The sequence below is a fragment of the Telmatherina bonti genome, assembly GCF_933228915.1.
Source record: "Telmatherina bonti genome assembly, chromosome: 21".
Taxonomy (NCBI): Eukaryota; Metazoa; Chordata; class Actinopteri; order Atheriniformes; family Telmatherinidae; genus Telmatherina; species Telmatherina bonti.
Window position 1 is genome coordinate 19435014 of NC_136630.1, and position 13164 is coordinate 19448177.

The 13164-nt window shown below is 41.2% G+C and overlaps 1 protein-coding gene across 1 annotated transcript in view; it reads left to right on the top strand.

Annotated features, from left to right (window-relative positions):
- The first annotated feature begins 11698 nt into the window (after nt 1–11698).
- Nucleotides 11699–13164, top strand: part of raraa (retinoic acid receptor, alpha a) — a 142664-nt gene continuing 141198 nt past the window's right edge. Inside the window, exon 1 of the mRNA XM_079260928.1 lies at nt 11699–11816. The gene's annotated coding sequence lies outside the window, so the exon portion shown is untranslated. The remainder of the gene's footprint in view (nt 11817–13164) is intronic.

The following is a 13164-nucleotide window of genomic DNA, read 5'->3' on the forward strand; positions in this document are numbered from 1 at the left end:
CAACAAACATGAAACGTCTTGTTTTTAAAGCCAGTTCCATGACCCAGAAGTGGGTGTGGTTTAAAAAAAAAAACCCTTTTATTTACTCTCCTGGAGAGTCCACTTTATGCTCGCCCCCTCTGAGACAGTTTCCTGCTCGACCATGCGTTATATCCCTCGCTTTTCATCACCTCCAGGTTTTCCTCCGTTGTTTCCTCTGTTTTTGTCACAGCAGGACGTGCTAATCAATAAGCAATTAAAACCGGCAGCAGGACACAAGGCTTACTTTGTTTAGTCGGAGTGTATCGTTTTCTGCTCAGGGTGCAGAAAGCAGGTTTGTTTGGGTAATGCAACAATCAAGGAAGAAAATAATACGTCATACAAGCTTCCTTATCTGTAGTTACTGTTAAAAGATATAGTAGATTTTAGTGATGCTGCAGCTGGATTTGCTGCTCCCTTGGCATTTCAATTGGCTCGTGTTCCACGAATAACTTTGCAAGCCCCGGGTTGTGATGAGCCTTAAAAGAGGGGAAGACGCACAAACTCAAGGTCAGGCGATCCCCAGCAGTCATCTTAACCAGGAAGAGGTGTTGAAACCACCCATCCTGTGAGGAGGAATAGCTGCTGCTGGTTTACAAGAAATTCACACGCAGGAATCGCAAAGTTTTCCAGCCTCTGATATTCCATTGTCACTCAGCGCTGCAGCCACCAAAGCAGTTTAAAACATTATCCAACTGACATCACCAGTCACCTGCAGCCTTACTTACCCTTGCACGCACACACGCACGCACACACAAACCCAAAGAGCATATCAAGTATGTCACATGACAGTTTAGACTGTTCTGTCTGCTGAGGTAGTGGGAGTGAGATGTGTTTATGAATAGCTCCCAGCATCTAGTCTTGTTTATGGTTTTGAGTGTGTGTGGCCTGTTTTGTAACATTGCTGACACCTCATTCTGTGGTGTTCTGACCCTGACAGACAGGCAGCTGTGGCAGATGTCTCATATCAACAATGTGCACTCCTCCAACATCTCTGATATGGCAAACCTGCTGGCAGGAGTCCCTGGATGACTGCTTGAAAAGGCTTCAGAGAGAGTTAGTTTGTATGATGTTAACGATGACAGTGGCTTTAAGTTTCGTGATGTGCTCCTTCTTAAAGAGCCCACTTTTATATTCATTTCCAGGTTCAAGTCATTCACTTAGTGATCCACTAGAACTGTTTGTATTCACATGGTGTGACACGGTGGTCGAACTCATTGTAAAACCAGAACATTTGTATGAAATGCGTCTTGATTCCTGGAAAATTGTCTTGTGTTTGCATTATTTTTAGTGCTCCAATCACTCAACTGGGAAATTGATGGAAGTTACTTTAGGGGTTCTAGTGAAGCAATGAAAAGATAGAGCCATGGATTTTACAAAAAGATTTTGAGAGAAGTGGCTGGCAAAGCTTTTCTTGTAGTCAAAAGGAACTGAACATACAAGAGTTTAAAGTGATCACTTTATTAATGGTTTATGATTGACTTTACTTCACTTGATTAGTTTCTATGTGTTAGCTTCTGCAATGTTGTGGGTGAATTAAAGCACCACCTGTTTTCTTGTTTTATATTAAGTCAGATGAAGATAGGTGCATTTTTTCATTCATGGCCTGGAGTCTTGGTGTGATTTTTAGATGTTCTGGAGGAACTGCATGTGCAAACCCAAATGCCTAAGGTTTTTATGTCTAGCGTAGATTTTCCAACCAATAGTAAAATCTCCAGGAGGCCAGCAGGTAAGACAGCGTGCAAATGTAGCAGCAAATCTTTCAGTCATCGCCTGACAGTGTGGAAGTTGCAGGTTCCTTTCTGCTCAATATCTATTCTCATGGATCCATTTAGATACATGCAAGACATTCTGACCCACATATGATCAAATAAGTTGATGAGATGCATGTGACCTCAATGAGTGCATGTAAAAGTTTATGAGGCTGAAAGTTCCTACCAAATAGTTAAAATGGAAAAAAACTGAAACGTTAATTGTCTTCAAGAACCAAGAAATAAAGTGTATTTACCCTCTGATGTTGCTCCTATGAGTATCTTACTCTGGATGGAGGATAATTTACACCAACTTTAAACAGAGTTCAGATGTCGTATATGTAGACATCACCACAAGGAGCCTCTTCTGCTATCTCAGCACACTGTAAAAAAAAAAAAAAAAAAAAGACCTCAGAGTAATTTCTCCATCACTTTCTGGCTCCTGTTTGCTCTAGACAGACATCTCACACTGTTAGAGTGCATCTTCAGTCTCCCGCTGTGACGCACATGTGTGAACAGCAGCTGCAAAAGTCCGGAGCAAACGGTCCACACATTGTCTTATAAATCTTCATTGTTCATGTGTGACGACAGCTGAAGAAAAGTTGGAACCACAAATGAGGCATTTCAAGCAGGTTTCTGCTCACTAGTTGAAGCAAACTTTTGACAAGTGGCCCACCTAATGTGCACAAAGTTGACAGGCAAAAAAACATTCCCGGAAATATACATACTTTTTTTTTTCCTTTGCATTCTCCTCTTTTTTATTAACTTAATCTAAATGTACTGAAAATGGCAGAAGAGACTCAACCTCAATATCTGGCATCCATTTACACATATAAGAAACCACACAACTAAAGACCATAACACGTTCTATAAATTAAGAGCATGTGTGTGTGTTTTACACCCTGTTTCCCCTTGTACGCGTGTGTAACAAGCTATAATGCATGGGCTAGTTTTGCTCTGCATGAAGCCAAGACATGGAAAAAGAAGAAAAAAAACAAAAACTGCTTTGTTAAAGTCCAAAAACATCTTCCCTCCTCTCCTCTTTTCTCCAACACTTTGTTTTTTTTTACAAACTGCCATTTCCACTAAATTAGTGCCCAGGGTTTTAATTGCAGTTTATGAAGCTCATTTATTGGCGTGAGAGTCTGAGAGGTTGTGTAATGTGGCATCCAGTGAGGCAGGCAAGCATCCAAGCCTCCCTGTGGTTTTTTGCACTTCTATTTTTTTCCCTTCTTCTGTTGTTTTCTTTCTCCCCCTTCTTTTCTTTTTTAACACCAGAATGTTGCTGGGCTTAACCGTACATGCTGCTGTTTTTATAGAGAATTAACGCTTCTCCATCCAGCTCTGGCTGTGTGGCTCCGCTCTGAAGTGTTGCCTTTAAATCAGCCCTCCCCCTTTAAACCGCCCAGGCACGAGCCAAGAACTGTGCATTTAGCATCCAGAAGGTTAGATCTGCTTTGATTTTAATCAAAGCACTGGGAATATTTTATAATATAAGACTTATGATTATAAATGTTGCATGTTAAGGATTATCAGACATGACAAGTGAACCTTACAGAATGAGCACGTGTCGCTTTCTTGACCCATGATCTTAGTTTCTCTAAATCCCCGTTTCACTTTCCCTTTCTCTTCCTTTCTTCCTCCACATCGTCCCCTCCGTGGCATTCCAGTGGCACCCTGGAGGCTAATTAAGCCTTAATTACATTTGCTGGAATTGATTTGTGATTTCGTCTTTCCTCTGTTGTTCCAGCTCATCAGCCCCCATAGAAATGTCATTAATGCACCATTATTTTCACGGGCGGTCTAATTAAAGGGACATACTTTCTGGGTTTCCTCTGATGAGATGCTGGGAAGGGGAACATATTGGCAACTGTCGTCCTGATGATCCAAAATGGAGGACGCAGCAGGAGGGGATGTAAAACAACCTTATCTATGAGGTTAACAACTCTGTGCAGACAGAAGTTGGCAGGTGGTTTGTTCGGGAGCAATGTCACATTCATGGTGTTTAACGTGAGGTTATGATTATACATGTGGCTCAGTAGCATATAAAACTGCAGTTTCATTTCACTGCTACCATCTTCATCTTATATTCTTCACTTATTCAGATGAGGGAAAACTTGACATTTTGTGGGTGTGCTTTGAGGGTGTTAGTGAAAGTGCTTTAAAAAAGCAGTGTGTGAATCATTTTAAGGTACCAACACACCAACAAAAGCTTCTCCCTTTGTAATAAAGTGTGCACAGTGCAATAGTATTTACCACCTGTGTTATTTTCTGTTAGACAATGTCTGTGCATAAAACTTCTTGAAGGTTTCACAGACACCTTTCACTGTTGTGGAGGGTGTATTGTGGGGATTTTGAGTACTTGAGATTTCAGTCAGGTCAGATAACATCCAGTCAGGTCTCGTTGCAAAATGATAGCTGGCCGTTCTTAATGCCTAATCTTGATCAAGTAGTTTGTCATGAGTCAAACAGCAACAACAAAAACAACAAAACAAGTGAAAACACAAAAAACATCAAAATTATGCAAAAATGTCATTTTCAAAAATAGGTGTTTTATGTTTTGGCACGAGACCAGGTTGGGCCATGAGAGAGTGCTCGCGAAGCAGGTTGTGAACATTTGCGTTCCTGTCAAGTCTGCTCATGAAACACGGTCCTCTGACTCAAAGTGGGCACTGAGAAGAATGACTTTTTTGTGCCTGCTTTTGTCTTTGTGTACATTTGGGCTGGCAGCAGTGACGTGTGCTGCATTGTTTTTAACACTGAGGTTAGTCAGGCTTCCTCCTGACTGCAGTCCTTATTCTTATCTATATTTACAACTAACTCTAATTTTGAACTTAACATCCTAAAGGACATTAAGATGTAGCTTTTATCAAGCTGGTTGATGTTAACAACATTAACATCATTCACAGTTGATGGTTGAATGCGCAGCTAGGTTAGACTGGTGCAGACAAAAAAGTAATGTCAGAGCATTACATGCTTAATAAAATGTCACGAATCAGGAATTACATTATATTAGTTGTTCTATATATTGTTGTTCTTCTTTGACGTTGAATTATTTCCACATGTTAATATGGTAAAATGCATTCAAACATCAGCTATGAATGAGGTGAGTTGATAATAAAAATGGCTGTTGTTGAGATGCATCATAGTGTGACCGGGGTTGCTTGTGCATTTACCACGCTGAACTTTTCCCCTTAATGATATAAAAGTGCACAATTAATCATTATGCTCAATCATGGGAGAGAATACTTTCATCTATGAACCTATTTTTCCAATCTTTTCACTGAACAATGCAACTATGTTCCGTGTTAAAAAAATTATAACCAAGATTGTCCAAAAAGAGAATCTCTAGAATCACAACTTGACATCACAATGATTTTATCTTTTGTGCATGACAAAAAAAACAAAACAGAACAGAAGAATAAAAAGTTTTCAGTGTGACCCAATCCCCTTTTGGTAATAATCCATTAATCCATTAATCAGAGCATCAGTATGGCTAAGAAGGAAAACGTACATCTCTCTTTTCTGCAGAAATAGTACAGCAAAATTAAGAGTTGGCACTTGTTTGTGATTCTTTTATAACATTGGTCTTTCCTTGGGGAGGCTTGTGGGAAGGAGGCAGAGGATGGAGATGGGGGGTGGGGGGGGGGGGGGGTGGGGGGGGTGTCTGTGATGCATTAACATGTGGAAGCCCAAAGCAGCAGCAAGTCTCCCCTGCTCTGCTCTCATATGCTTTCTTTCTAAGAGCATTTCTGTTTCCTCTCTCCGACTGCTCTGCTCTCCTTTTTGTATTGCTCACTAACCTGCAGCTGAAGCAAGCTCCTGCCACTCTCCTCTGCCTTCAATTCTATCAGTTGTCTGTGTGTACCCTTTCTGTCTGTTATGATCGCGTATAATGGGACTCAGTCCAACATGCTGGCTGGCAGGCTGACGAGCGTGTTGGACAACTGCATCACAGTTGGCTAGCCTAGTAACAGGGAGGGGGAAGTACAGAGGGAAGGAGGGGAGGGAAGGAATGAGAGAAAGGGGTGGAGGGAGGGAACATCAGAGATGGAGATAGAGCGGGAGAACCGGGAATGGGGTCACTTGAGTTTGTTGCTCATAGGATATCAAGCTGCTTGTTCTCTCCACCCTGTTTAGTAGTCTGGCTCTTCTACCTCCCTCCCTCCTATCAAAACCGCCATCTTTGGGAGTGTTACTACAACAACAATGTCCCTTATAAAACATCATAAGACGCCCTGTTTTGAGTCCAAGTTCAGTCGTGTCATGTAAACAATTGTCAGTAAAGTGCAAGTTCAGCATTAAGTAAGCATGAGCCTTGTGGTTCAGTTATGGCAAAGCTTAGCAAACAGGAACAAGCTCCGCTTTGTTGCAGCTATTTTAGAAGCAATTTGCTTTGTTGCAAGTTACTGAAGCTTGTTTAGCAATGCATTCAGGAGTGAACTGAGTTGGGAGTCTGAATTGTTGCTCATAAGGTATTCTCCTTTGTTTTGTCCTTTTTTGTCAGGCTCCTGTGATTGCTGAGTCATCTGGAAAAAGCGGCAATCTTGCATTCTTTATTCTTGGGTAATGCAGCATAAGAGAACTTCCATTTTTAGCTTCATGGCAAATTATGTTAATCCACAGTTCAGTGAGCCGAAATACTTTGAAAGTAATAAAAATTGACAGAAAGGGATAAAAGTTTAGTGATATTGCTCAGGCTTTCTCTCTGCAAAGGTCTCCTTTACATTTCATCCCTGCTGCCGAGCAGGATAAGAATGGGTTAAACCTGTCTGCGGCCCACATCTGGGAATCATTTGAAGCATTCCACTAGGCTTACCACATGTTTTCAGATGGACTAAATCCTGCGAAAGGCTAGGCTGTCAGAGGTCTAAAATAAATTTAAAAAAAATTTTTTTTTTAAAAATATCATCTTTTTTTTGCCAGAAGGGGAAAAATGAGAAATAAAAAGTTAACCTGAAAAATAGTTTTGCTTTGTAGGTGCTCTTCGGTAGCAGTGTGGGTGGGTTTGCAGGAATGTTTGTGTTTGAATGCAGCAGTGACAGTGTGTGTGTGCTAAGATGCCCAACCCTCAGTCCCCTTACATGTAGGTGGCATGTTATTTGAACAGTTTCCGAGTGAAAGCTACGTCTTTACAGCCATTTGCAAGCTCAAAAAAGCCTTTGAGGCTCAACTAACTGTTTCCATGAGGCTGATACTAACTCATCTGCACTCTCATTCTTCCTCTTGCACATTTCTCCTTTATTTTTCACAGTCTAGCACCACAGTGTAAGCAAAATGAGAAAGTCACGCTGCCTTTCAGCACATCACACTTACACAAGTGGCACGCTTAGTTTCTTCAGATGCTGCTTTTGACCAAGCAATTGATATCTTAATTGCAGTATATCTACTAAGACTCGTTTATTAAGCCCAATCAAGCACCCTTAAGCCATGCCCTGAAGCACTCTGTATGGGGGCTGCTTGACAGTTTCCCATAACTCTACTTTGCATGACAAGCTAATAAACAGGGAGTCACAAAGTGATTAATGGCTAGCTACTAGGAGCTTCGAATAAGTATTTGGATTTAGGAAGCTAACGCAAGGCTGGACAAATGCTGTATAATAAGGACACAGAGGAAGACGACTAACCACCAAATCTTGGCCCCTTCATAGCTCTCAAGGCTCTTACACCACTTATCGGATTATCTCTAAATGTATACTCAATAAAGGCTGGCAGACTACTGCTATCTGTGACATCAGGCGCTTGGCTTTCAGATTGCACCAGTATATTAGACAGTGTAATTACCCACAGACATTTGGGGAACTGGAAATATTTCTCTCGGGTGTGAGTGACACCATGCATGGTTGGGGGTCTCTGACACCCTGTCCTTTTCTCTGTGAACCAGGACATGACATGTGGTATGTGGCCCCGTGCTGGGGGGTGAAAACATTGATCAGGCTGGCTAATGTTACCACTCTTTGGAAATAGCACTGGACTTTCACACTGGACAGTAAACAGGCACGCGGCATTCAGAAGTGGAAACTGAGCACCTGCTAAGGGGCTCACCAGGTGACTTGTAAAGCGAAACATGAGAGCAATGATACAGTGTCATTATCTAACAATAGCTATCTACTGGGACCGTTTACCTTCTTGTTTCAGGAGATTGAATGGCAGGATTAAGAAAGCTCTTTGAGGCCCTTTAGGAGCATCTTGGAGAGCGTTGGAAAGTAATACTGTCATGGTTAACTCTGAGTGGAACGCCTCATAATTGCCCGGTTTAAATAGTTTGTAAATGCATCTGTATGTCTGTAGTTCTTGCTAAATCAGACACTTGACACCACTCTAATGTCTGAAGAAGTTGTCCCAGTGGTGCTGAGAGAAATACTGTAGACTGGCCACATAATCTTCCATGTTTTTAGGCTGAAGGCTAGAAACAGGTAGGCCAGCTTGCCCATATAACCACCAGCAGAAACTGTAAACAAACCAGAAATAAAATCTTGTATACAGTGTACTGTATACTTTCAAGAAATTAAACTAACACAATATAACATGCTAATTAAATTAGCAGTTACTTAATTTTACAGGGTACTGGTGGTAGATTCTGTTACAGCTAAATTGACCCAAATTGTCTTTTAGTGTGTTTCCACTGTGCATGCCAACCTAACTGGTTCCTTGCTGTGGCTAGCTTACTAAAGAAGTTGACTTTTTTTTTTTTACTGGATATTTTTACTTGCCTCTTGTTTTGTGAATATCTTGGAACCCCTGGCTTTTCTGAACCACATGAAGTAATGGTTGAAGCTTTTCATGAAACACCACTGGTCTGTAGCAAACACTCTGCTAACCAAAAGCATAAACATGCTGTATGCATAATGTGCTTAATCCTTTCAGCTATTGTCAGGCTTGTCTGCTACTCTTTGCGACTCTTTGAAAGTAGTGAAATCAGCATTAGAAATCTTGGATCCTCGAAGCATGTCCACATTCTAATTTCCTGTATCCACGCAGTAGCCAGACACAAAGTTAATACATGTGCCTTACCAGCTACTGTCTCAAGCCAGACAGTCTGAGGGTTTGCAGCATAGTGGCCATGTAACCCATTACATGGGGCATGCACTATGACATGCCTGTATTGCTGTACAGTACATACTCCAATGCAGTCTATATCTGTGCTATAGAGCAGTGGTTAAACTGCAGAACCATTACGATTCAGCCCCAGTCATTTTCAGCATAAACCTGGCTACGAGCAGAGGATGCAGCTGGGCTAAGACGACCCAAGAGGCCTCGCTATCAAACCAGAGGAGACATGCAGCGGAAACACAATGCTTCACAAGACAAATCCCTACAATGCAGCTAAGTGAATGAAGGTGCCTCTATATGGTCTACATGAGCACATGCTATGCACATGCATGCCAGGCCCCAGCTCCACCTGTCAGAAAGCAGTGAAATGAGACAGCTCCATCTCTTCAACATTCTGTTATGACAGCAACTACTTCCACCAGCGCATTCTTTTAGCATTTGACGACTCCCTCAGTCCACGGTTGCTCGCATGCCTCCGTGTCCCATGTCACAACCAGCCCCCTCAGTGCAGCATTCCTCACTTGTGTGGTGATGTGTGACAACTGACACAGTTTAGTGTCACTCATGGCATTTGTTTAAGAAAGCCTTGAAGGCAGCAGTAGAAACAAAGAGTATACTGGTGCTCACACAGTCTCTGAGGCTGCGTTAGTTCTCCTGGAAGAGATGAGAAGGCAACCATGCAGGTAAAATATGTCATTTGCTGTCTTGTGGCCTTTGGTCCCATCATATGTGGGAAGAGAGTCGTATGCATCATCTGTCATAAAACGTTACTTTTTCAGGTGAAAATATAAATTAATGCTTCTGTCATATAAGAAGAGCAGAAGATACGTGTCTCTCCTATACCTATCTTATACATAAACACACATTAGGGCTACAAATTGAATGAGTAATTTATTTAAGCATAGAAAAAAAAAGACGTAGATCCATCAATACTGTTTTCTTTTCATTTTATTTAAATTTTAAATAAATTTCACAATTATATCCAAATATTACAAACAAGTTCAGAAAATGGAGAACATACTGTTCTGTTTGAGCTCATCAAAGTTTTTGAAACACTCTGATAACTGATGGATATTAATATGTGAAAAAGGAAATAATTTACTTGTCACTAAAACAGATTCTGAAGCACAATTTCCCTCTTTTATCAGCAGATGGTGTTTGTTACATGAATAACATGCAATAAAACTCCTCAAATGCAATGACAATTCAAAAACAGATAAATAAAATATATAACTCAATAAAAGGTCCATTAATTGAAATCAATAAAATATTCATTTGATTCAACATTTATCTGGTATTTAAAGTTTCAAAATGAAAAAACATCTTCTATCTTATTATTTCTTTTCTTCATGCATCTCAAAATGACAATATTAAAAAAAACAGTAGACATACACACACCTAAACATTCACACAAACCCCCCCCCCCCACATTTATAAATCATATTGTACCTATCACATGTTACAATCACTTTTTTGTGAGCTGAAAAAAAAAATCCAACCCAAATCTCTTTAAATTTTTAACAGGATGTGTCACCAATTTCTTTTCTGAGCACATGCTTTGAGGGTTTATTCTTTGAACTAAGAGGCTCTGAGATTTTTGAGTTTACAGCTGGACACAAAAGTGCCAGTAAACATGTAATGTTTACTGTAAAACCATGTAATAATTACGTTTCTCAAATAAACAGAGTTCAGTATAAATATGGACTATTCTTTTGCAATCTTGAAAATGTAATGACAGTATGAAAGCTCATGTCCAACAAGGACACACACTAACAATATCCATCAACAGAAGAGTAACAAATGCTAAATATAGGTCATAGTCATATCTGACTTACACAACATGCATACATTTTACATAAGTTTTAAGGTGTAGTTGACACTAAAGATAAATGGAATGACTATTTAGATGACAGTATGCTTTATACCATGGATTAATGCTGCTCACAGTGCTGTGATGAGATTGTTTCTCTGGTTTATTTAAGCAGCAGGGGTAGCTGCCTGCCTGAAACGAAAGGATACAGGACAACTTGTGATGAAAGATGTTTTCAAGGATATATCGGTGCTCACAGCAGGACAGGGAAGTGCAGTCACGCGACGGAGGAGGGGCCAGATTGCTCAAAATATAATGGAAGGGATTCATCTTTGAACAAATTTGGAGACTCGAAATGTTTCTGCTCGCTTATTGTGATATAAAATCAAATCATTCTGTTATTGAAACATTGTTTAACAATGAAGCTGTTTTAGCATCTTATGCCCAGACATTTATTTCATTGGCTGTAGACTAAAGGCCTCCTGTTTCTGATTTTTGACTTTATTTTTCCCTTTTGTTTTTTTTTTTTTTGCAAGATGGCAACAACGTTTGCCAAAAGTTCTCTCATTTAAAGGCTTGTGTAAACCGTGTGTTGCAACTTTGTGTTTACTTGCATTAGTTTGAACATATGACAATATGCATAAGCACATATTCACTAGAGACACTGCTGTCTTCAACCTCACGTTGAAGGCAAACTTTGTTCTATTGCAACACCTGAGAGCATGCGTGCCCTCAGCCAGCCAACTGTGCCCGCGCATTTCAATCATCAAATGCATTACAAATGCAACTTAACAAATTGTGCTCTACTCTTGCAGCCTGACTCTAACTCAGCAGAGCACCAGAGACAGCACATCTGGAGAGAGCAGGACGTCCACATTGAGGACCGGCCTCCATAAAAGGAAAGGGGCGTGGCCAGCCGGAGAATGTGACTGCAATGGTTGCCTTTTGCGAAAGCCGTGCCAAACTTGCCTGCTCTCTGAAAGCGCCTCGCCGCCTCTTCTACGGTTTGTTCACTGTGTAATTTAGCTCGGCGCTCGTGAGAGTCGCAGTTTGGAGAACTGAAAGTCGGCACTAAACTTTGAAAAAAAGAGAGAGCTACTACCACGGTGGAGAAATACAGCTGCGGGACTGAACTTCCACCAGCAGTCCGAGGGGAGCGGGGAGGAGGAGTCAACAGGTCCCAGGTATCACCATACACTGCCACTGACGGCTTGTCAACATTTGACAGCACGTTTCAGACTCTTGTCAGGGTGAGCCGGGTGCTACTGTAGGCTTTTCACCTGGAGGGTTTTGTATGTCTCATAAGTAGCCACAATTACAATAAGCAGGGTGTGATAGTATTATTTTTCCTTTTCATTTATGCTTTTTGTTGTGTGACGCTGTGAATAACCCGAGAACGGAACTACTGTCAAACTGGTAATCCGTCCCCTCTTAAACATCCGGATGCACTAACTGAAAGAAACTATAATTGTGATTTTTTTTTTTTACACTATACACAATTGATTGAGCGTTTGTTTCCTTATTATGTGAGCTAGCATGCAAAGCTAGCGATGTTTGCTTATCGGTTGCAGACAGCATAAAAAGCCCGTGTTTCAGTGCTGACAGTCCCCTGGAGGCAGAGCCTCCTCGCTAACCACACAGCCTGGCACGTGAGAAAAGTGCCGATACAAGGAGTTACAACCGTGTAACATGTTTGTTAAGGCGTCTGTTCTCCATCTGCTGTCATGCATGTGTATGTTTCACGTTTGCATCGGCAGCCAGCATTTTTCTGCACCTTTGCATCTTTAGGCTGGAAGTAAACTTTGCTCGAGTGCATCACAATGAATAGCGATCATATCAGCAGCAGCTTCCTCGGTGGGCTTCTTAAGCGGAAGACAGCTTCCAGAGGGGCAGCCACTGCTTGCCTCTTTTTTTATTTTTTTATTTTTTATAAGCTGGAAACTTGATGACCTGAGACAAACATGCTGTCTTCTGTCACAAAAAAAACCGCCCCCACAAATGAGAAGAAGCCTTAAGGTATCGGAGCAAATTGGCAGATATCGTCCCCAATTTGTTAACACCCCTGATTATGCCCTGTCAGGGTAATGTGGTATTTGAGGTGTCTGCATCTCCTCTAATTAAATGTCAGGATTGTTACAACATTTGAGTTACATACCCTGCAGCGTGGAAACCTGCAGTGTTATCTTGTAAAGTGTTGTGTCTTGTAAAAACCACAGATTACAGTGCTCATTACACTCTATTTAAAGCTGCACTTTCTGCTGGAGATGTCTCCCTTTGCTTGAATTCATTCAGCACAGTACAATTATTATTATTTAATACCACAGATTATGCAACTACGTCTAACATCCCTTTAACGTGCTGCACGGGAATTTAAAAAGTCTAATTTTTTGGGGGCGGGGAGGCAAGCGAGGGGTAAAAGATACCCGACCTTTTCTGTGACAATCTGTGACATTCAGAGCAAGCTACATTAGAGGACGAGTCACTCAGCGGGAAATCTGGGGTGGCAGAGGATTTTCCCACCCTGTCACCTCT